General features: G+C 38.0%; 1 long non-coding RNA gene across 1 annotated transcript in view; it reads right to left on the bottom strand.

Annotated features, from left to right (window-relative positions):
* The window catches only part of LOC311426937, a 133872-nt gene that overhangs the window by 11755 nt on the left and 99791 nt on the right, over window positions 1-22326 (bottom strand). The gene's annotated exons all lie outside the window — the stretch shown is intronic.

Here is a 22326-nt window from a genome sequence, read left to right as displayed (position 1 = left end):
AAGACCAACAGCATCCTGGCTTGTATAAGAAGCAGTGTGGCCAGCAGGGCTAGGGAAGTGATTGTCCCCCTGTACTCGTCTCTGGTGAGGCTGCACCTCAAGTGCTGTGTTCAGTTTTGGGCCCCTCGCTACAGGAAGGACATGGAGGTGCTCAAGCAAGTCCAGAGAAGGGTGACAAAGCTGGTGAGGAGTCTGGAGAACAAGTCCTACGAGGAGCGGCTGAGGGAGCAGGGTTTGTTCAGCCTGGAGAAAAGGAGGCTCAGGGGTGACCTTATCGCTTTTTATAAGTATATTAAAAAAGGCTATAGAGAGTTGGTGTTTGGTCTATTCTCCCATGTGCCTGGTGACAGGATGAGAGGGAATGGGTTAAAGTTGCACCAGGGCGTTTTAGGTTGGATATTAGGAAGAACTTCTTTACTGAGAGGGTTGTGAGGCATTGGAATGGGCTGCCCAGGGAAATGGTGGAGTCACCATCCCTGGAGGTCTGTAAAAGATGTTTAGATGTTGAACTTAGCAAAATAGTTTAGTGGAGGACTTGTTAGTGTTAGGTCAGAGGTTAGACTCGATGATCTTGAGGTCTCTTCCAACCTATGATTCTCTGATTCTGTAAATTGACTAAAAATCACAAACTGCTTTACTGCAGAGCTTCTTATCTTTGGACAAAAAAGATAGTGTGCTTGAGAAGAGTCACTGAGGTTCACCCTTATCATGATATCTATCACCTGCCAGGTGATATCTATCATCACTTAATACACCATCAGTCAACAGAAAACATGAGTATCCTTTTGAAGTTAGCTCATTACTAAAGTCTATAACAAAAGCTGCCTTTATGATTAGTACCTACTGTACAAATGTGCAAAGATAAACAGGAACATTCGGAAGGTGCCTCATAATGAAAGATAAATTCTTAGAAAGAAGAGGTGAAGTACAGTACTGCTTTCCAGCACGCTGTGTGTTTTAGTTCTGCTCTATGAATCTCACTACTGTTGCCTCTGCTCCTTGACAAACATGGAAATAAGATATCCGGAGATAAGATTGTCATAATATTATCCAAATTGCAATATGTATTTACTGATTACAGATCCCTATATTTTTTCATTCTTTGCTGCTACATCTGCTTGGAGCATGAGGGAAAACTTCAGCTGGAAAATTGTGTATCTTTGCTTTTAGTGCGAAAGGTTACTTTTATGATCCTGCCCCTGCAACTTCAGAGCACTATTTGCACTAGCCAGAATATCACCATGTCACGCATCTTCATTTTTCACTTTTTTTTTTTTTTTTTTTTTTTTTTTTTTTACAAAGTAGTGTGTTGTTTGAATCTACCTGAAATATAATGTGGAAAGAAATGATCATTAACAAATCCACACAAACCAGGCTTGGATTTCTGCATATCCTTACAGCTTTCATAGTCCTCAGCACACAATAAGACTGAATGCAGATTCATCTTCTGACATTTGTACAGAGAAAGGGCAAGAGGCAATGGTCACAAGGGAAATTTCAACCAGATATAAGGAAAAAATGTTTCACAATGAGAGCGGTACAGCACTGGAACAAGTTGCCCACAGAATCTGCAGAATCTCCATCTCTGGAGACTTTCAAAACTCAGAAGGACAAAGCCCTGAACAGATTGATCTGACTCTGAAGCTGGTCCTGTTCTGGAAGGCTTGTTGGGTTAGAGGTCAGTCCTCTGGAGATGCTTTTCCCCCTGAATTATTCTTTGGTCCTATTATCTTAGAATCAGCCTGGTCAGGTGAATAGGAAGAATTACAGAGATAAAGCAAGAGCTGACTGAAAGCATGTGTGCAAAAATAGTGCAAGTATGTTCAAGACATGCCACCCACTATTGTAGGATGAGAGATAATATTTCAAAAGAGACTGGGGACTGGAAAGAGCTTGGGAGATACATAGGGAAAAAAGAAAAAAAAAAAAAGAGTCCTCCTAAATTTAGTCTCCTCCTAAATTTCAGGGGGTGAGGAAGAGAGAGGGATGTCAGACCCCAGGGATTCTCCTCATGGGAGAAGCAAGGCAAATGTTATTAGTAATCAACCCCATGCACGGTAATGACATACATAAAACTGGTTCTACCTGAAGACCTCTAGGGATAAATGAGAGACTGGTGTTTTCTTGATGGAATTAAGAATAAAGTGTGAACTCTCCCAATCACAGAGAAAAAGCAAAAGACTGTCTAAAGCTCAGGATAAAGAATACATAAGCAAAAGGTATGGCAAATAACAGAGAATATATTTTAAGAAATAGTTCAAGGATTTGGGGACAAATTAAAAACAGGAAGTGTAAAGAACAAATAAGTAATTTCTGTTCACATTTTTTGTAAGACGAAAGTCAGTCTGTTCAGCTGGAAAGGAAAGATAACAATATTTGATCTTGAGGTTTTTTTCCAACCTAAATGGTTCCACAATTCCAATAGTGAACACAGAGAAGGACAATGTATGGGATGCCTTTTGTAGGAAGACTAACAGAGCAAGGAAGCTGATAATAATTAGGATGAGTGACAAAGGGTGATGAAGTCAGCCTGGATCAGGAAAAGAGGAGGCTGTTTACATGGACAATGGTTTTGAATTGGGTTGTGAGGGAGTGAAATCATCCCAGAGCACTCAGGGAAAGATTTATTGCTGGATGAGTTTCCAGAAGACTGAAAACAGCAAATGAATAATTAGTTTTGAAAAAGGGGCTGGGAGCAGCCAGAAGACTGGTGACTGGTCAGCCTAACTTAAAGTCTTTACAAAATACTAAAATAAAAAATAAATCCATTACAAGAATCCTGAAGATAACACTGAAATAAAAAATAACTAGTGCTGATTTGTCAAGAACCATCAAACCTAGTTTGTATCTATGAAAAAGTAAGAGCCTTTGAGAAAGAGAGGTGTGTACTACACTAACTTGGAGAGGGCTTCTCTTCACACCACTTACATTAGTAAAAAGCTTAGATTCAATACTTGTCAAATGAGTGCAAATGTTAATTGGAAAGTCCAGAGTGCAATTTCAATGCATTTACTGTCACGCTACATATATATGAGGTAGGATTTCAAAAGAGTTTGTCTGAGATTTGGTACAAGATAGTATTTCAGTTATTTTGAGAAATGTAATTCAAATTCAACAAGCTCTTAACAAAAAGATTTTTGTGAAAAAATTTAAAAATACTGTTCCAGCAGAGATAACTGGGACATGAACAGTTAGGTTGCAGGTTTTCAGAGGATGAATCTGATATTAAAACTGATAATAAACTGTGCACAAAGCAAAGCCACATTACTGAGAAAAAAACCACCAAATTTAATGACAAGTCTGAGAAGAAGTTTCATATCTGAGACAGAAGAAATAATCCTTTTGCTTCATGGGCTGCAAGCAAGTTCTCAGCCATTTCCCGAGGGAAATGCAGATCAAGTGGAGAGAGTGCAGAGGAGAGCTACAAACAGATCAGAGGTCTAGAGAACATGACCTGTGAGGAAAGAACAGTATTTGTTTATTCTTAACAAGAAGAAAGACTGTGGGGAGACATGATAACAGCCTTCAAATATGCAAAAGGCTGTTGCAAAAGGAGAAGTAATAATCTCTGCTAAGTAGAGAGCAAAAAATAATGGGCTTAAATTGCATGCCAGTACATCTAAAACACAAAGACTTTCTCTAACAATGAAAACAGGTACTTCAATAGGTTATCGGAAGAGTCTTCTAAACTTCCCTCAATCAGTGACCGTAAGAACAAAATCAGTGCTGTTGTATGAGTATATCAATAGTAATTTTGAAATAGATTATTCTGCCTTCAGGACAGAAGAATGACTTTTTGAAATCTTTCCTCTTTTCACACCATTCTTTACCTCTTATTCTATAAGACCCAAACAGTTGCAGACAAACTTGTTCAACAGATACTGCAATTTATGAAACAAACAGTATTCAGAGGGAACAAGGGTAACACAATAATTTATTTGAAACCTGAGTCTTAAAGAAACAAACAAACAAAAAATGCAAAAATGTTTTAATTCCCAAAAATGTTGGGATATCTTTTAGAAGTGTCAAGAAGATTCCCAGAGGAGAATTTCTCTAGTAATTGGGATACATCGCAGAAGTCTGGGTATAAGTAGATTTAAAAGCAGATGTCAGATTTTGTACAAACAAGGATACAACCATTTATATAGGACACAGTTAATCCTTTTTATTGTAGTAAATCAAATTTCAGAAAAGAGATACTCATCTGGTCAATTTGACCTTATATAAATTGCTTTTTTTTTCTGAATGTCATTTTACCTCACTTATCAACAGGGTTTAATATGCTCAATGTTTCTGAGCTTTGTTTCATCAGCTGAAGGTGAAAGCATTGCTGTCACCTCTGATGAGAAGAAATAAGACATCTATCAGAAGCAGTGGGGCCTTTACTCTGATAATGCAATAAAAACCCTCCCTGCCACCATGGAAAGTTACCTTATAAACCCTGTTGTTATGTTTCAAAAGGATAATTTTGAAACTAAACACCTACAGATTTACAGCTAAACACAGGGGCTAACAAACTATGCCATTAATAAGTCCACTTAATAGAAGCTTGTCTGCAGCAGAATATCCTCTATGTCCATGTTGGGCTATTGAATCTGTAATTTAAAATCAAATACCCAACTGCTTGCAGCATTACCTTTAAGCACAGTATCATGGCTTTTATTGAGCCCTTTTATATGCATACAGGTAAGTGTACCTTGCAAACCCTCACAGAATCACTGCCAATGTAAGAAAGCAAGATTGTTAGATAATGCATAGAGATTATCATCATTTAGATGGCTGTAATTGGTAATAAGTACTTGCTATCACAAAAACCACTGTGAGGTCTGCAAGCATTTTCTGGGTCAGTAATTCATTGCTGCTAACTGTGGTCTGTGGTTTTTTGCTGAAGTTTTTTTAACCATGCAAACGCCTCATTTTGCAGGCAAGAGAAATGAGGGATTTCCTGTTTCTCTCTGTGAGTTTTGAAGGTGGAAGGCAACTTGGCTGAGTTTGTAAGTCTATGTTACAGAGATAAAGCCTATCATTTTAACAGTGAGATTCTGTGGTTTTACTCTGTTGTCATGGCATCATTCTGACAATGGTAAATCGACGGCTTTGTATCTCTCCCCAACTAAGGTTGTAGTTAGAAATTTTGAATTGCAGCTCATTAGAGACCCATGAAAAGAAGAGCTGGAGCTCTGTCTTGGCCTTCCTCTGCAAAGGAAGGCACTATAAAATCAGAATTTTTTCAACTGTATGAGATTAACATAAAACCCTTTTAAACACGAGCATAGCTATTCTGAAGAATGGTACTCTCCTTACTTCTGGGGTCGTGTTTTCAAATAGATTTCCTTTGAAGGTGTGTGTTTACAGATGTGAATTTTGTCAAAACCAAATCAGAAGAAGGTAAAGGATGTTTTGCAAGTCATCCATTCAGAAATGTTTTGCTTTTCTAAAATGTGTTCTCTCTGTGTGTCTCAGAACATTTTATAAAGAAGCATTAATATTACTTCAACCCAGCTGCTGTGTTTGTTTTTGTAATGTATTCTCTCTGCATTAGCTTGGGTAAGCGCAATACTAAAAGAAATATTGTAATATATTCCTTAAGGGTTTAGTGCAGGAAACATTGACTGGTATGTACTGGGGAAAAAGGAATTAATGAGGAAACTATGGATGAAAAATTTCTGATTTTATAATGTTTGCTTGTTAAAAGTGTCAGGTACCATCTTTAACAATGGTTAAGGGATGAAAGGGATAAAAAATGAATCTACCTCCCTTTGAAAAAGAAAAATAATTCTTTAACACTGACTGACTATATGCATTAGAGATGGAAAATGCTGTTAAGCCATCTATTTTGCTATCTGAAAGGATGCATTCCTTAGATATACAAAAATTTGTAATTTAAATCTAGCATTTTTTCTAGACATATTAGTAACACATCCTTTATGTTCACTGATATGTGAACATAACAAAACAAAACAAAACAAAAGCATGATTTTTTATTTCATAGATTTCTACTAAAATACTTTGCAGTAGGAGTCAGCTCCTGCTCAAATACAGGTTTTCAGGCATCAGGAATGAGTCTCCCCAAGCTTTGTCCATGATTTCTCCATGAAGCAAATGGTGTTGTGGCCACCTGACTAGGCTATTTCTGTATTATCATATCAATCAGAATGTCATGGGTAAATAAATGAAAGAACAAACACTGAAAAGAAAAAGTTCTTTCAGTACAAAAAAGGGTGTGTGTAACTTTCTATTTAAGTAATGTTTTATTAATTGACAATGTTATCGATGGAAGCCTTGAACTTCAGCCTATTCCTGATATTTTCAAGCATCTGTGTAATTGTGAAAAGCCAGTACACAGCTACCTCTGCATGGTATTTTGCTCAGTAGCCAGACATCTGTCACCAATTGATCTGAATACCTGAGTTGTATCACACTGTACTAATTATTCGGTGATCCTCAGCACAGCAAAATAATTTTACTTGGAAATTATCAAAAGCTTGTAGGCAAAATATTTTAAACCAGCATCTTGGCAGATGTTAAAGAGCAATTCTAAAATACGAAGGTACTTGACTTCTCTGAGTCAAAATAAGATGGTATTATATGTGGAAGACACACAGCTTGATGTACACACTGAAGAATTTAAACCATGTAAAACCCAGAAATTTGGAACTCTTGGAAGATGTCAATGAAAGGGGATTTGTGTACATATGTGCATGCATGTGGGTTCCAAGAAAGATGGAAGTCTCATAATTTTCAGCCTAGCAAGATTTTTCTTATCAGTGTACACTAAGGCCCTAAATAATAAATTACAGTATTTGAATTCTTAAGAATGGTTGATCAGTGTTAAGGACAAGAAGCACCAAACAGGTAATAGGAAAACATACAGGAAACTGAGAAAATTTGCTGGGTAAGCAAACCACAAACCATGAAATACATGGTGAATCATTCCTATACAATGACTGAAAATGTGGAAGTTTTACTGCTAATATTTTGTAACATGTGGATCAGACAAGAGAGTACCTTTGTACAGTATCAATATATAATTCACAGATTGATGGAATGTCTAGAAGATCGCATTAATGAAGAGGTTCCTACCTTTTAGATAAGACCCTACAGTTAGATGGTCTTTTGCTTGGTGGGTAATCTTTCCGTAAGGGTTTGATTGCAAGGGCCCATAAAAACACTTTCTATATGAGAATATTTGTCACAGATTTTGATTTATATTTTTCTTGAGCTAGTTAAATATGAAAACGTTGAAATGTCAATACACAGTGACGCAGATAGATCTAAATGTTAAAATATATACAGGGAGAAAAGTATATGCCAGAACTGACATGTATATCAGAACTGACATAGAGGCTATGTTTTAGAGGTGTCTTCACTGGGCTCAGCCAAGTGATATGGTCATATGTAGTCACTCCCAGACCAGCTCTACTGTCTGATGTAGGGACTGTAGCAAATAAGCTCTCAATGCATGTTGGTCATAGAAATAAATATGAAGAATTCAGGATAGAGAGAATTTTGCAGTTACTGTCTTCATTATGCATCTCATATCATAACCAGGTTGCTAAAAGCTCATTCAGGCATATCCCTATAAATTGCCTTCATCCCTCCATTTCTACTGCAGATATTGCCAGACTCTCCATTTTATGGAACTGCTTATGGAAAAAACATATACAAAAACATATACTCTTTTTTTTTTTTGTTTTCCCCGGATGTGTGCTTTCATGCACACATACATGTGATCCATACAAAACATTGTGTAAGTGTCCTAAAATGACATTCCAGTGGAAGTGGTAATTGGATATGGTAATAACAGTTCCTATTTTCCGGTTCCATTCAGTTAATTAATGAGAAGACTTCTCTATTTCATTTTATTTGATGTGTCCCCAAATTTAAAACCTGCCTTTCTTGAGAGAACTACTGGTGGAAAAACTTTCATGATGGTCTTTTCAATGGCCTCAGAACTAAACTAATTAAGCCCAGCACTGATTTTTACTCTGGCCTCCCTCAACCCCGACGTCCAACTTCCAAAACAGCTGCCAGGGCCCTGTGCTCACTAACAGCCTCTGCAACCTTTTTTCCTCCTGGTCAGGGCTTAGGGCCTTTCTCTTCATCATCAGCTCTTGTCTTATAGTCAGGGCTGACCCTGGCCACTGCCACCAGCCCTGCTCTGTCTTTCTTATTTGGGTGTTGTGGGATGGGGTCCCGCCTAACTGCCTGTCCCCTTAGCTCCCAAATTTCTGTTCTTTTGTGGAGCAGACTGTTCCCCTGTGCCTTGACACAAGTTATGACACAGATTACCTAGCTCAGATCCCACTCAGTGTGGGTTATGAACTGAAGAGGCATGTTCAATGTTAAACCAATGAGATAATTATCCCACTATGTTCTTAATCCTAGGCTGATGTACTTTCATCTTACCTAAAAAAAAAGAAAAAGATTCACAAACTCTTACTAATTGAATGTAGTTTTAAGTCATATACTATGTCTTTAGTTAGTTCAATAGGAACTAGATATTACATAGACAGATTTTTTAGTTCTCTGAGTAAATTGTGACAAAATGAAATATATTTCATAAAATGATATTACTGTAATTTGAACTGCAACATCATCTGATTCTTCTACTGTTACACATACAATATTCCCTTGTATTTTCACATCTCCCCTGGTTCTGTGAAAGAGTTGTTTCCAAATAGGGTTTCTAAGAGCCAGAAAAGGCAATCGTCCAGCCTAGGACACATAAACATTCTGCCTGTCAGCTACAATGAGAAATCAGGAATAAAAAATTGAAAGAAATACTTTCTAATACTGCTTTTATCTTTCTTTCTAAACAGCAAACATAATGATCAGACTGCATGAAGATGAAAAAAAAATCTGCTGGAAAAACATCATAACAGGTTTGTTCTATGAAATTTTGATTTTATATCATTCCCAGCTATCATTTTAAATTCTTTTTTAAATTCTATCTATTTTGGAAATCTCAATCTAAACTAGACAGGAATAAATTCTTTGCAATAACTGTTATTATGAAAACAACACATTAGTGTAACAGCAACTTCAGTTCTGCTGATTTTACAAATGACAAAGTACAACACAAAATAAAAAACAAAGAGATTTTCCATTTGTAATACATCCCCCAGCTGCAGAAATAAAATCATTAAGAACTGCAATAAGAGCTTCCTGTTGCAGGCATATTAAACATAATTTTTTGTTTCATTTGAGAACATCTCATGATAAAGTAGCAGAAGATGTTGTGTTGGTGAAAATAACCCTCTTTTTCCAGTCACTTAGTGAAAGACAGAAATATTCTATTTCCTGATTTCATTCATGGGGGCACAGAAGCTACCCAGCTAAGAACGATTCTTCCCACGTAAAAACAAACAAACAAACAAACAAACAAACAAACAAAAACTTCATCCTAAAAAAAATTATAGTTGTATGTTAAACGGGATTGTTTTGATGATTAGAACATAGTTTTAGACTTATTGCCTTCTGCTTGGTTTTCTCACTTGTCACTTCAGAAGACTTTTTATGTGTGTGTGTGTTTGTCATAACTAAATATACAACAAGTATATTTGTATGGTCACTGTCAGGACAATTCCTGATTATGTTGCATTTCTCATGTTGAGGATAACATCTTCCACCTTACCTGCTCTTTTTCTTCTGTGAATCATTCTTTGTTTCAAAAACTTCTGATCCCCTTTATTTGTTCTAGAATAAGAATTTGACCAATAATGTGGTGTTTGTTCATGTCTTTCATAAACAAGCACCAGCATTAATATTAAATTTGATATGAGGAAGTGCATATGCTTTAAGCAGCTTTCACACAAGAACTTTAGAAACTGGAGGAACAAGAAAAATCTATACATTTGTGTCCTCTCTTCATGGTTTACCTTATTATTTTTTTTTTTCTCCAGACTTCTCCTCTAATCCTCCTATCATCAAATCATTGTGCTTTCTGAATTTCTTTCTTTTTATTTACTTATTTGAAGAAGTCAGTTTATGATATACATTAAAATATCCAACCTTGGAATGTTTACTCCATGCTCTAACTGAGGTAAATAAAACGAGGTTACAGAATCACAGAATGGTTGAGGTTGGAAGGAACCTCTGAAGATCATCTAGTCCAACGCCACTGCCAAGCAGGATCTCCTAGAGCACATTGTGCAGGATAATACCCAGGTGGGTTTTGAATATCTCCAGAGAAGGAGACTCCACAACCTCCCTGGGCAACCTGCTCCAGTGCTCTGTCACCTTCATAGTAAAGAAGTGCCCTCTCATAATCAGCCGGAACATCCTGTGCTTCAGGTTGTGCCCATTGCCTCTTGTCCTGTTGCTGGGCACAACTGAAAAAAGAGTGGCTCCATCCTCTCAACTCCCTCCCCTCAGATATTTATACATGTTGATGAGGTCTCCCCTCAGTCTTCTCTTTTCCACGCTAAACAAGCCCAGCTCTCTCAGCCTGTTCTCATATGACAGATGTCTACGGAATTTTTTCAGGTGATTAGTTAGTTCACATTAAAAAAGTCAAAAATGTAAAAAAGGATATGAATGAGCTAATTTCTCAAACAATAAAATGTTTGTATCACAGCCTGGATCAACAAGGTTTACTTTCAAAATTTCCACTAGGCAATTTCTTTTCTGAAATAAAATAAGACCCACTTTCTATCTGAATATCTACAGATTGGCTGCTTTTAAAAAAAAAAACACTCCAGTGGAAAACACTTGTTGTTGTAGGATGCCAAGATGGGGTATGCTGTGCTAATTACTTACGTGTATGCAAAGCAGGCAGTTCTTTTCCAGCAGTTCACTGTGGGAATATACATAGAGATTCTGAAGGGGAAGTAAAGGGAATGGCTGCCAACAACATGTTTGTGTGATCATCTATACAAAAGTGTTAGGTAATTAAAGTGGGAAGGTCCTGAAATGACCACATTTTTCTCACAGGCTGTTTTCAGACTTTCTTCCACTTGCAAGTAACTTGGCTGTTTCTAGGCAGACTTTCTTTCTTTATTGGTTTATGGGATTTTCAGGCTGAGCAAGTTATTTGGTCTTTGCATCCACTGAATAAGAGTGGTGGGATCTCCTGGACATTTTTGGACACATTTTTGGAATCCTGGACTCATTTTTGGATTACCCTACGGCAATCAGGAATGTTCCCCAGCATTACCAATGAACTCAGAGTAAACAGAATTTGCAACCACAAAATCTCAGCTAATTTAAACTATAACCTTATTTGCCTGCTTGTACTGGAACAAAAGTTTCATATTATTTTATAATTTTATTTTCTTAAAATAACCTCTGTCTCCTTTTTTCTCTATTGGATCGCTGTTTGATTCACCTCGTACTCTCTAGTTCCCAGACTATGTACAATATTATTTAGACTTCATCCAGTACCCTAAATAATCTATGCTCTTTTGAATTCACTTGCCTTACATTTCTTCATCTATTTCACAAGGTTAATAATATCTGCAAACAGGATTCTTACCACCAGCAGTCAGATCTTTTATCTGTGTCACATGGGATCAATCTAGTGAATTATTCTGCAATGGCTAAAGTCTATTATGATGAACATAACATCCTATAATAGACTTATTCTAGAAGGACTGTAAACAAATACATCTTTTGATTGGCAAATATTATCTTGAGGTGACTCCATGGAAAGATTTCATCTCTTAGTTCTTGGGAAGTGTTATAATTTTAAATAAATGATAGTTTATTTTTTATTGCCCAGTCTAACAGAGACATTTGCTAAAAGCTTTACACAGTCAGCCTGGTACAACAGAGGAGAATTTTTTGTCTGTATTTTCAAGTAGATGCAAATTCTTTCAAGATGTAATAGTATGGTCTTGAAATACAGGTGTTGTTTTTCACATTACAAATACATATTTCTGAAAGTCAGGCCTTGCAATGCCTTTGGGTTAATGAATTTTACCCTTCACCTCTCTCAAGGAGAATCCACTCTTTGGTACTACAGTGGGCTTTATGCAAAGCCTGAACATTACCTCAAAATAGGCTTCCTTATGACCACTGTTGGGGCCAGGGAGCTTCTTAAAATCTGCTCAGATAGAGTATATTCTGCACATAAGATAGACACTGGGTCTATCTAGGGCTTTGACACCTCATTCCAGGCTGGGTGTCCCTTTGTCCTGGATCATTTCCTGAAATGTCTTGCTAAAAATCTATATTGAAATCACCCTCTTAATTCAATTTCTAAGTGACAGAAATGGTGTCAGTAAAGGTAGCCAATTTAATGGGGCTCTAAGAAAATTGGTTTTAATTCTGTACTTTCCATTAATGTTCCTGAAGCTGCAGTTACAATCTGGGCAGAATACCTTGGTTCTGCTGCTGGAAACCCCTTGCTCAGAGGGTATGCTCCCGCACCAAGCAATGAGGGCAGAGTGTTCGTCTTGGACATCTGTCCAGCTGTGAGGGATTGCTCATCATACTACTGCCACATTGAAAAAGAGTAAGCCTCTGAGAGGTGGAAGATGTCCTTTATGTGGTTTCCTGCTGTCTCTCTGTAACCAGATCCCTTGATAGTATTTGAATTTCTTACATTACCTTGTTAGCTGTCCAATATTTTTTAAAAATTAATTATTACTATTTTGTGTGTGTGTGTGTGTGTGTCGCACTTTACAGAGCCAAAGGTCTTGAATTTTAAAATTTGTATTCTCTATTTTATTCAGGTTTGGAAAATATAAGTATCGTGGCACTTACAATTGCATAAGGGTATACTACCACCAGGTCATAATAAGATGTGAAGTAGTCCTAAGTACTAAGGGCTATAAAGATGATGAGAGGACAAGAGCACCCATTGTACGAGGACAGGCTGAGAGAGCTGGGCTTGTTTAGCGTGGAAAAGAGAAGACTGAGGGGAGACCTCATCAACATGTATAAATATCTGAGGGGAGGGAGTTGAGAGGATGGAGCCACTCTTTTTTCAGTTGTGCCCAGCAACAGGACAAGAGGCAATGGGCACAACCTGAAGCACAGGATGTTCCGGCTGATTATGAGAGGGCACTTCTTTACTATGAAGGTGACAGAGCACTGGAGCAGGTTGCCCAGGGAGGTTGTGGAGTCTCCTTCTCTGGAGATATTCAAAACCCACCTGGGTATTATCCTGCACAATGTGCTCTAGGAGATCCTGCTTGGCAGTGGCGTTGGACTAGATGATCTTCAGAGGTTCCTTCCAACCTCAACAGTTCTGTGATTCTGTGATCAGACTGTGGCATGTATCAAGACTGAACCAGCTCTGGCTACACTCACAGCCATACTATGTTGTTATTGCACTATGTCCAGGCACAATAATTTTCTTTAGAAACAAGGCACACTAACCTGGGAACAGCAGTGCCTTGGCTTTTGGCAGCAAGGAAACAGTTTTTCTGACTTGGTGGTGTGTTGTACAAATCAGCCTTGAACCTTAACCAAATTAGTGCAGCAGTTAGAGGCAAAAGCATGTTCAAAGGACAGCTTTAATGTTGCTCCACAGGCCCTGTATATATACAGCAATATTTCTTTACCATTGGTAAGACTTCTTACCACAGTTTTCTACAGGTGAGGGTGCTTGCTTGTTCACACTGCAACTTGTCCACAGAGAACATTAAAGAAAAACTGTGCCAACTGTGTTCAATAAAAACATCTGCCTTGTAAGCAGTCTTGCTGGTATTTAAAAACAAAGTAGCTTAGAAATACTAATATTCGTTTTAAAGAAGACAGATGGGAAAAAAAATCATCTGGACTTCTTGTTGTGCTGATAGTATGCAGAAAAGGGAGTGATCTGGGGACCCAATGATGTGCTGATGAATGCTGTGTTTCTGCTGATGTTGAGCAGACCTTGTCCTGCATTAGGGCTGCAAGGCAAGTGGAGGCCCGTAGGGCTGGCTTTCCACACTCTTCGAAGAACCGAAGAACCGTGAAACAAGCTCTTGTGGTACTCACATAGTAATGCTGCAGGAGGTAATGGCCAGCTTGCAGTCACCACTCCTCATTGCCTCAGTAACAAATAGGACATGGGACAGGAGTGGAGAAGAAAGGCTCAGTCTCTTCATCGCTCTAGTTCCTTCTTTTGGGAGGTGAAACCAAATATTTCTGCAGGAACATTTGAATTCATTGGCAATTCTAGTTCAAGTTATATAAAGAAGATCTTTGTACTGGCTCTGTCTGGGATGTTAACTTTCCCTGCAGCAACCCTACAGTGCTGTGCTCTGCACTTGTAGCTAGAACAGCAGTGGTATCACACCAGTGTTGTGTTTGCTGCTAAGCAGTGCTGGCACAGCATCAGGACTCTCTCTAACCCTCCTAGGTGGTGGGCAAAAAAGTGTGAAAAGAAACATCACCAGAGCAGCTGACCTAAACCAACCAAAGAGATATTCCATACCATATGATGTCACACTCAGCAATAAAAGGTAGAAACAGGAAGAAGAGGGGAGGGGTGGGTTCTCGTGAAAACATCAGTCCTCCTCCTGAACACTGGCTACGTGCATTGAGGCCCTGCTTCAATGACATGGTCAAGCATCACTAATTTGTGGGAAGTAGAGAGTAATTTCTTTCCTCTGTGCTTCCACATAGCCTTTTTTTGTTTTGTTTGTTTGTTTGTTTGTTTGTTTTTCTTTTTTTCCCTTTCCCCTTCCCTTTTCCCCGTTCTTTTTTTTTTTTTTTTTTTCCTTTAGTTAAATTGTTTAGTTAATAATAATATTTTCTAACTAATATTAATAACTATTATTATTATTATTATTCCTTTAATTAAATTATCCTTATCTCAACCCCTTATCTCTTCACTTTAGTTCTTCCACTCGTCATCTAAGGAGGGGGAGTGAGAGAACAGTTGTGGTGTTTAGCTGCCTAGCATGGTAAAACCACCACAATCTTCTAAAGAACAGAGCCTGTCCAGAGAAGCAATATGTGTGCACTGCTATGAAATATTTATCCAATATACTCAACTCCAAGTGTTCAGAAAATCCTTTGATTTTAAAAACAATACTACATTTAAGGACTGACAGTTTGTGAACTTTTATTTTGAAATTTTAAAGTACACATTGTTCAGGCTCTCATTATTGTAACAGCAAGAGCTGAAAGCACTTAAACAAACAAACCTAGATTCTCTCATGGTCACCTGACTACTGATGTGTATTAAGAAATATCCCCACTAAAATATGTATTCAGTTCCGAGCCCTCCATTAATCAAAACTGACTATCCTGTCACAATGTCTATGTATATATATACCAGCTCTCTGCCAAACTTGCACTCTAAACACTTCTTGCAAAATCCTGTGCAGTATAAGCACTGTCCTAGTAGTGCTATTTCTTCTCTTCTGTTGTTGTTAGAAGAGAACATTTTTGTTTAAGTCTGAAAATAAATTCCCCGATTCTCCTGTTCCCTATTGACTGCCCTGTACACTAGTATGTACTGGAGGGCAAAAGAGAGAGGTTTTGTAGCTTTGTAGGAGCTAAAAAATAACTGAATATGATATAAAACAAAACAAAACAAAACAACCAAACAAACAAAACAAAAACAAACAACAAACAAACAAACAAACAAAGAAAAAACCACAAAGCACATAGAAATCCACATCTGAAGACCTGAAGAGCTAAGTATAACCTTCTGCTTGAGTTGTCAGGCTTCAGAACATAGCAAACCCTTTTAATCTGTAAAGGTAGGAAACAGGGAAAGTTTCAAACTTAATTTTCCACAAGTTGATATGTGAACTTCATTGCAAGAATAGTCCCAATAAGTCACTTATGACATCTGACATCTATAGCTTTTCTCTGGTTTGTTTGCAGAGTTAACAGAAAAAAAGAGAACAACTATCTACTGTCATTAAATGCACAAGAAGAAATGCATGTAGCATAACAAATGATATTCACGATATCATTTCACTGACTGTGCTGGGCCTGAAAAACAAAAAAACAACAACAAACAAACAAACAAAAAAACACAAATCAAAACAAAACAAGAATTATGTACTGAACTGCTTGTCAAGTTATCAAACCAACTGAAAAAATGCATGAAACCTTGGAATATTAATAGAATTTTCCTATGAAGTTTTATACCCAAAGACTTTGGACACAGCGCTGTCAGGATGGCATTCAGAAGTATCACAGACTGTGCAGCAAGAACAGATAACAGATAGCAAATTTTTAATTAATTTTCAGCTTCCAGCCAAGAGGGAACCTTGAAGTGAACTTTGTATAGGACAAAACCACTGAGAAGACACTGTACAACCTGACACTGATCCTGACGACCTTGACCCATTGAAGGCAATTAACAACAGGGAATTTTCCATCTGTGTGACAAATCTTTGTGATTGCTTCCTGAAATAATTATACAGAAATATAATATGGACGTATACTTGCCAGCTTAACATTTTTAGACTTGAACATGAAAGGCCCCATCCTGTCCTCTGAATTTGCTTCTCCTCCTGCTGAAAGCATCTAGTTGTTCACAGAATAAGTTCATGAGACCACAACCATTCCAGAGAGCACAAATAACTAATCTAGAGTCTATGTACCAGTAGACAATGAGCAGCTCAGTTTTCAATCCACTTTGATTCCTTCTGCAAATGCAACTCAACATGTTCATTCTGTCTAGGCCATTGAGGGGAATACTACAGGAGGCAGCACTAATGAAGTGACTCCAGGTCAGACGCTATCTACTTCATACTTCCAGAGTCTTGTAAATCAATGTCTCTATTATCACATTAGTGGATAGAAGACTTACTTACAAACACAAGCCCACCTCTCTAAAACATTCTAAAATTGTTTTGGGGGTTATTCTACACAATCTCATGTAAATCCAACCCAACTAAAGAAAACAGTTTCTATTGCCCACTGCAGACTATAAATAAACTTGAGTATAGCTCATTTCCACATCTGAGCTGTCCAGACATGAGCACAGTTTGATTATCAGTAATTTAAAGTGTCAGAAATTATTCAATAATGAATCAGAACCAGGGCTCACATCATTTCCATGCCCCAGCCCCCATCTGAATCAGCTTCAATGTCTCAAAACCAACTTGGCTAAGTACCAAACAGGAGAAAGCATTACCAATCATTAAGTGTCCAGATCATCATAAGAAAATTTCTACATTTCCTCACAGGCCTGGTTTTCTTTTCTTCTACAAGGAGCTGAGGGATTCAATGTTTGATGCTTGTGTTTGAGTAGAGATGTAAAAACAAGTGTTCTTCCAGGCTCAGTTTAATTAGAAATGCAAAAATATATATTGTGTCTAACTGAACATGATAAAGATCTCTGGTGTTCATACGCAAAACAATTATATTTGATGGCAAATGAGTTGTTTACCTTGATCTGTAGCACTTCAGGTTCTCTGTAGCTTAGGTATTTGAGAAATCACTTTGCCTTTTTTAGGCACCACAGGAATTTAGTCAGGGTTTCTCAGCACTGAGCCTGTGCAGTGAGCTTCCCAGTGTATCTGGGAAACAAAGGACTGACAGCAATGTTCCCTTCCTCTATAATTTACTTGATCCAAAACTTGACAGAGACAAAACTTACTGATCCTTCAGTTACAGTGCAAGGCCTGCTTAATGACCTAGGTTTGTGTCCAAATCTGAGTAGGACTCAGTTCTCTATATACTATTTTTTTAAATGTCTCTCTATGTTTTTAGAATGTGTTCCAAGGGTTGTAATTTGGACCAAAGCAAAATAGCTACACTGCAACAGAAACATTCTGCTTTCCCAGAGTCTTTTCTTTCCCAATAGATTGTAGGGTTGCCCAGCCAGAGACTGTATTTATCTTACAACTGATGTAAAAGTACTTTATTATTTTGCTGAACAATCTGAAATGATAAATAAATCAAGTACATATATATGAGATTCTTCCTTAATGTATTACTAGAAAGAACACTGAAAAATAAGTCAGAAAATCAATAAGGTTATAAGGTTAAAATGTCTTGGTATCATCAGTCCACAGCAAAATAAAAACCCTCATATGCTGAATAAAAATCTTCCTCTGACATAGAAATTGAAGGACATATGTTGAGTCTTAGTGTAGACATGTCAGTACTTCATGAGATTTTATGAGTTAAAAGGATTAGCTGCTTTTTGGAGTCTATGAAACTAAGAAACTGGCATCTGTGAAAATACTTTTGGGATTTAAATCTGCTCAGAGGGTTTTTGTTTTGTTTTGTTTTGTTTTATTTTTATTCTCTTAGTTTTGTCCAGGACATTATTAAGTTTTTAGTTTTATGCTTTTCAGAGGTGGAGGGCGTGCACAGAAATAGAATACATTTTGGTATGCAGGGGATATCAGCATGCCAGGACATTTCTTCAGAAAATGACTTCCCTAAAGAGAGCCTGGCAAGTCCTGTAATGACAATTCAGCCTTCACCTACTAGTTTGGTGTCATATCCCTCCTCCTCCTTCTCTTCTCTGCTTTGTGTTAGCCATTAGATCTTCTCATTAGATCTTCAATCTAAACTAGCAGCAAGATTTTGACAAAATAAATAAATAAATAAATAAATAAATAAATAAAAAGAGCATATGTAGTGACAGTCTCCAAGAGTTCTGGTCTTGATTCTTGGACCTGTCATGGCCATAAATGGTCAGGCAAGTCTCTTAGGAAGAGATTTTCTGAAGAAGATAAAATAAAATAAAAAAAATAAATATCCAAGTTCTATCAACTATCTGTGGTATTTTGAGACACAGCTATTCTTCACGCCTCTAAAAATCTGATTCTACTTCTGTCTGCTTCACCATTTTGAAGGTAAAAAGAAAAGTCATTTCTAACTTTCTTATCTTGTGAATGCACTTTTAAGATTTGAAAAAAAATGTCTCTTCTTAATTTTCATCACTTAAAAGTACAATGCCTCTCCTTGTTTAACCCCATTTTCCCTACTATCAACAAAAGCATCTCAATGGTACTGCAAAGTTTTAAATTTCTATCGGTGTCTAAGAGTTTCTGATTTCTCTGAAGGTGATACTAAGATCCCTCATTTGGAAGTAGGAGCAGACTGCAACATGAAAGAAGGTTTTTAAGACAGAAAAAAAAAAAAATCACTTTCAATTAAAGCTGCTAAGGAGAAAAAAATCTATGGTGATAGCAGCATTTCAGGTCACCTTTGCTGTCAGCTGGAAGTACAAAGGTAGACTGATCAAAAGGTGGTGGTCAAACAGCCTGTACCTGACATTTGAGTCATGAGCCCATGCCTAATAAATCTCCCAATTTCTTCACAAATTACCTTTCATTACTTCATAAGTAATTTTGGGTAGAAAAAAATATTAATGGAATATTCAGGTTCTCATTTTTGTTGTAAACTTAGGAAATCATACTTGATTTGTTGAGGCTGAACTAGAAGTGTAGACTTATTGCTCATGGTGGTCTAGTGGAAGGTCTCCCTGCCCATGGCAAAGGGATTGGTACTAGATGACCTTTAAGGTCTGTTCCAATCCAAACTATTCTATGATTCTATGATATACAACTTTAATAGGCAACAGGGTAAGACAGTGTTTTCCCTGTTTATTTAAAGGGATCACAGAGCTAATGACAGGGATCATTGTGCTTCTCAGCGATTCTGCTCGTTGACTGGAGCTTTATTCCCATTCAGTCCCACTGACATCTGCTTGTGGAATAAAATGCATATTAGAGTGAAAAAAGTACATAATCGGACCCTTTCTAGTTAAGGTATATAATAAAAAGACATAAAAAATCCTTCCCCCAACACACAAATTGTCACTTTCTCAGGATCTGGGCAATCGGGCACAAAACTATTATCAACTTAGCAATGATGTGGCTGGCTACCCGTGAATAGTCATCAGATCTCCCTGGCAGATCATCATTCTCAGTATTCATTTTTTTCACTCAGACATTATAGAGAAAACCTTCTAAGACATGAAGATATGAAAGATATACTGTTTAGCCCTCAGTTAGCACTTGTCTGCACATTTTTAACCTTCCCTGCTGCCTTTCTCTGTTATTTTTTGTGTCAGTGTTACATGATCTGTTGTGGGAGCTTTGAGGCTTCTGCATCAGTTAGAAATCCTGCCTCTTTATTGAATTAAGCACTTCCTAGCAGAGATTTCCTCATTACTTCATTTATAAAAGCCTTGTTATGTTGTCTACTTTTGCCACTCCAGTGTCCATAAAAATTATACAACTATTTAAGCATGATTCCCTGTTTATGTCAGATGTAAACATCATTTTAATACTTTTTAGATACACACTGTTAATTCAAACCAAGTTTTTGTTATGTCCATGTTATCAAAGTATCACTTACAACAATAAAAAACTACAACATTACTTTTGGTCATGGACACTTAGCAGCACAATCTGACATTATCATAATTACCTACAAATTTTGTGGCACTTCCAGGGATGGGGCAGAGACACTTTTCACTAGATCAGGTTGCTGTCCATCCAACCTGGCCTTGAACTTCTCCAGGGATGGGGCATCCACAGCTTCTCTTGGCACCCTGTTCCAGTGCCTCACCACCTTCTGAGTGAAGAATTTCTTCCCACATCTAATCTAAATCTCCCCTCTTTTAGTTTAAAAACCTTCTCCCTTATCTTGTCATTGTCTGCCTGAGCAAAAAGTTGCTCTCTATCTTGTTTATAAGCACCCTTTAAGTATTTAAAAGCTGCAGTGAGGTCTCCCCAGAGCCTTCTCCAGACTAAACACCTCCAGCTCTCTCAGCCTTTCTTCATAGGAGAGGTGCTCCAGCCTTCATGGACCTCCTATGGACCCACTCTAACAGATTCGCATCCTTCTTATGCTGGGGACCCCAGACCTGGACACAGCACTCCATGTGGGACTTCACAAGGGTATAGTGAGGTGCACAATCCTCTCCCTCAACATCTTGACCATGCTTTTTTTGATGTAGCCCAGGATGCAGTTGGCCTTCTGGGCTGCAAGCACACCCTGCTGGCTCATATTGAGATTTTGTCCACCAGAACCCACAAGTCCTTCTCTGCAGGGCTGCTCTCAATGGTTTCTTCTTCCAGTCTGTGCTCACACTGGGATTGCCCTGACCCAGGTGCAGTACCTTGCACTTGGACTTGTTGAACATCATTAAGTCCACATGGGCCCACTTTTCTCGCTTGTTCAGGTCCCTTTGGATGGCATCCCTTCCGTCTGTTGTATCAACTGCACGACAGCTTGGTGTCATCTGCAGACTTGCAGAGGATGCATATGATGCCATTGTATATGTCACTGATAAAGATATTAAACAGCACTATAAAACAGACATAGAGCCATTGAACACTACTCTCTGTGAGTTGCCTTCAAGCCAATTCCTCAGCCACTGAATCATCCACCCTTTAAATCCATCTCTCTCCAACCTGGAGATCAGGATGTCATGTGGGACCATGTCAAAGGCCTTACAGAACTCCAGATAGATGACATCAGTCAGTCTTCCCTTGTCAACTGATGCAGTCACTCCACCACAGAAGGCCACAAGATTGGTCAGGCATGATTTGCCCTTGGTGAAGCCATGCTGGCTGTCCCAGATCACCTTCTTCTCCTGCATGTGTGTTAACATTGCTTCAAAGAAGATGTGTTCCATGATTTTTCCAAAGATGTGAGGCTCACGAGTCTGCAGTCCCCTGGGTTCTCCTTTCTACCCTTTTTAAGAATGGAAGTGATTTTTCCCTTTTTTTCCAGTCAAAAAGGACTGGTGACTGGCAGTCACCCAACTACCAGGACTTTTCAAATATGATGGAGAGTGGCTTGGCAAAAGTAATTTCAGTCTTCCTTCATGGGAGGGGAGAAAATTTCTCAATTTCTCAAAAATTTTCAACCCCCATCTTGGCCTGCTCCCCAGGCCTTGCCGTTGAAAGAATTGCCAGCTCCTGTCTGTCACAACGACAGGCACTTTTCACAGGTTTGGGCAACAGGGAAATTTTCACTTCTGCAATTTAATAGTATGATATAGCAAATACGTCAAGGGAAGCATTCAAGTAGTTAGAAGTTTACTTTGACTCATCTGTTAGCTAGTCAGCTAAAAGCTAACACTAAACAAGATATTCTTTTGTTCCACTCCCTGTGTGCAATCTTGATAACCTCAAGGGCTGGTTCTGTCTATTTTCCATACAGAGACAACCTCAGAGTTTTCAAAGGAATCAGTTTTATCTCCAACAAATGAAATCAGATTGAAGTGTACCTACAGTAACATTGGATGCTACTTTGATCCTTTAAAATCTCACAGTGATTCAGAAAGCTTTGAAAATACTAATTTGCTGATGAAGAAACAGACAATGAAAGTCCTGTTGCCTACACTAGTGAAAATCCCAAGGAGAGTGAAGGTAGCTTATAATTCATTCTAAAATGAGAAATTGATCATTCTTAAGACAATTTTCCACACACTTGTCATAACCATGTCTTTAA

The sequence above is a fragment of the Aythya ferina genome, assembly GCF_964211825.1.
Source record: "Aythya ferina genome assembly, chromosome: Z".
Taxonomy (NCBI): Eukaryota; Metazoa; Chordata; class Aves; order Anseriformes; family Anatidae; genus Aythya; species Aythya ferina.
The sequence above is the reverse complement of the archived record's forward strand: the minus strand, read 5'-3'. Positions and strand labels throughout refer to the sequence as shown.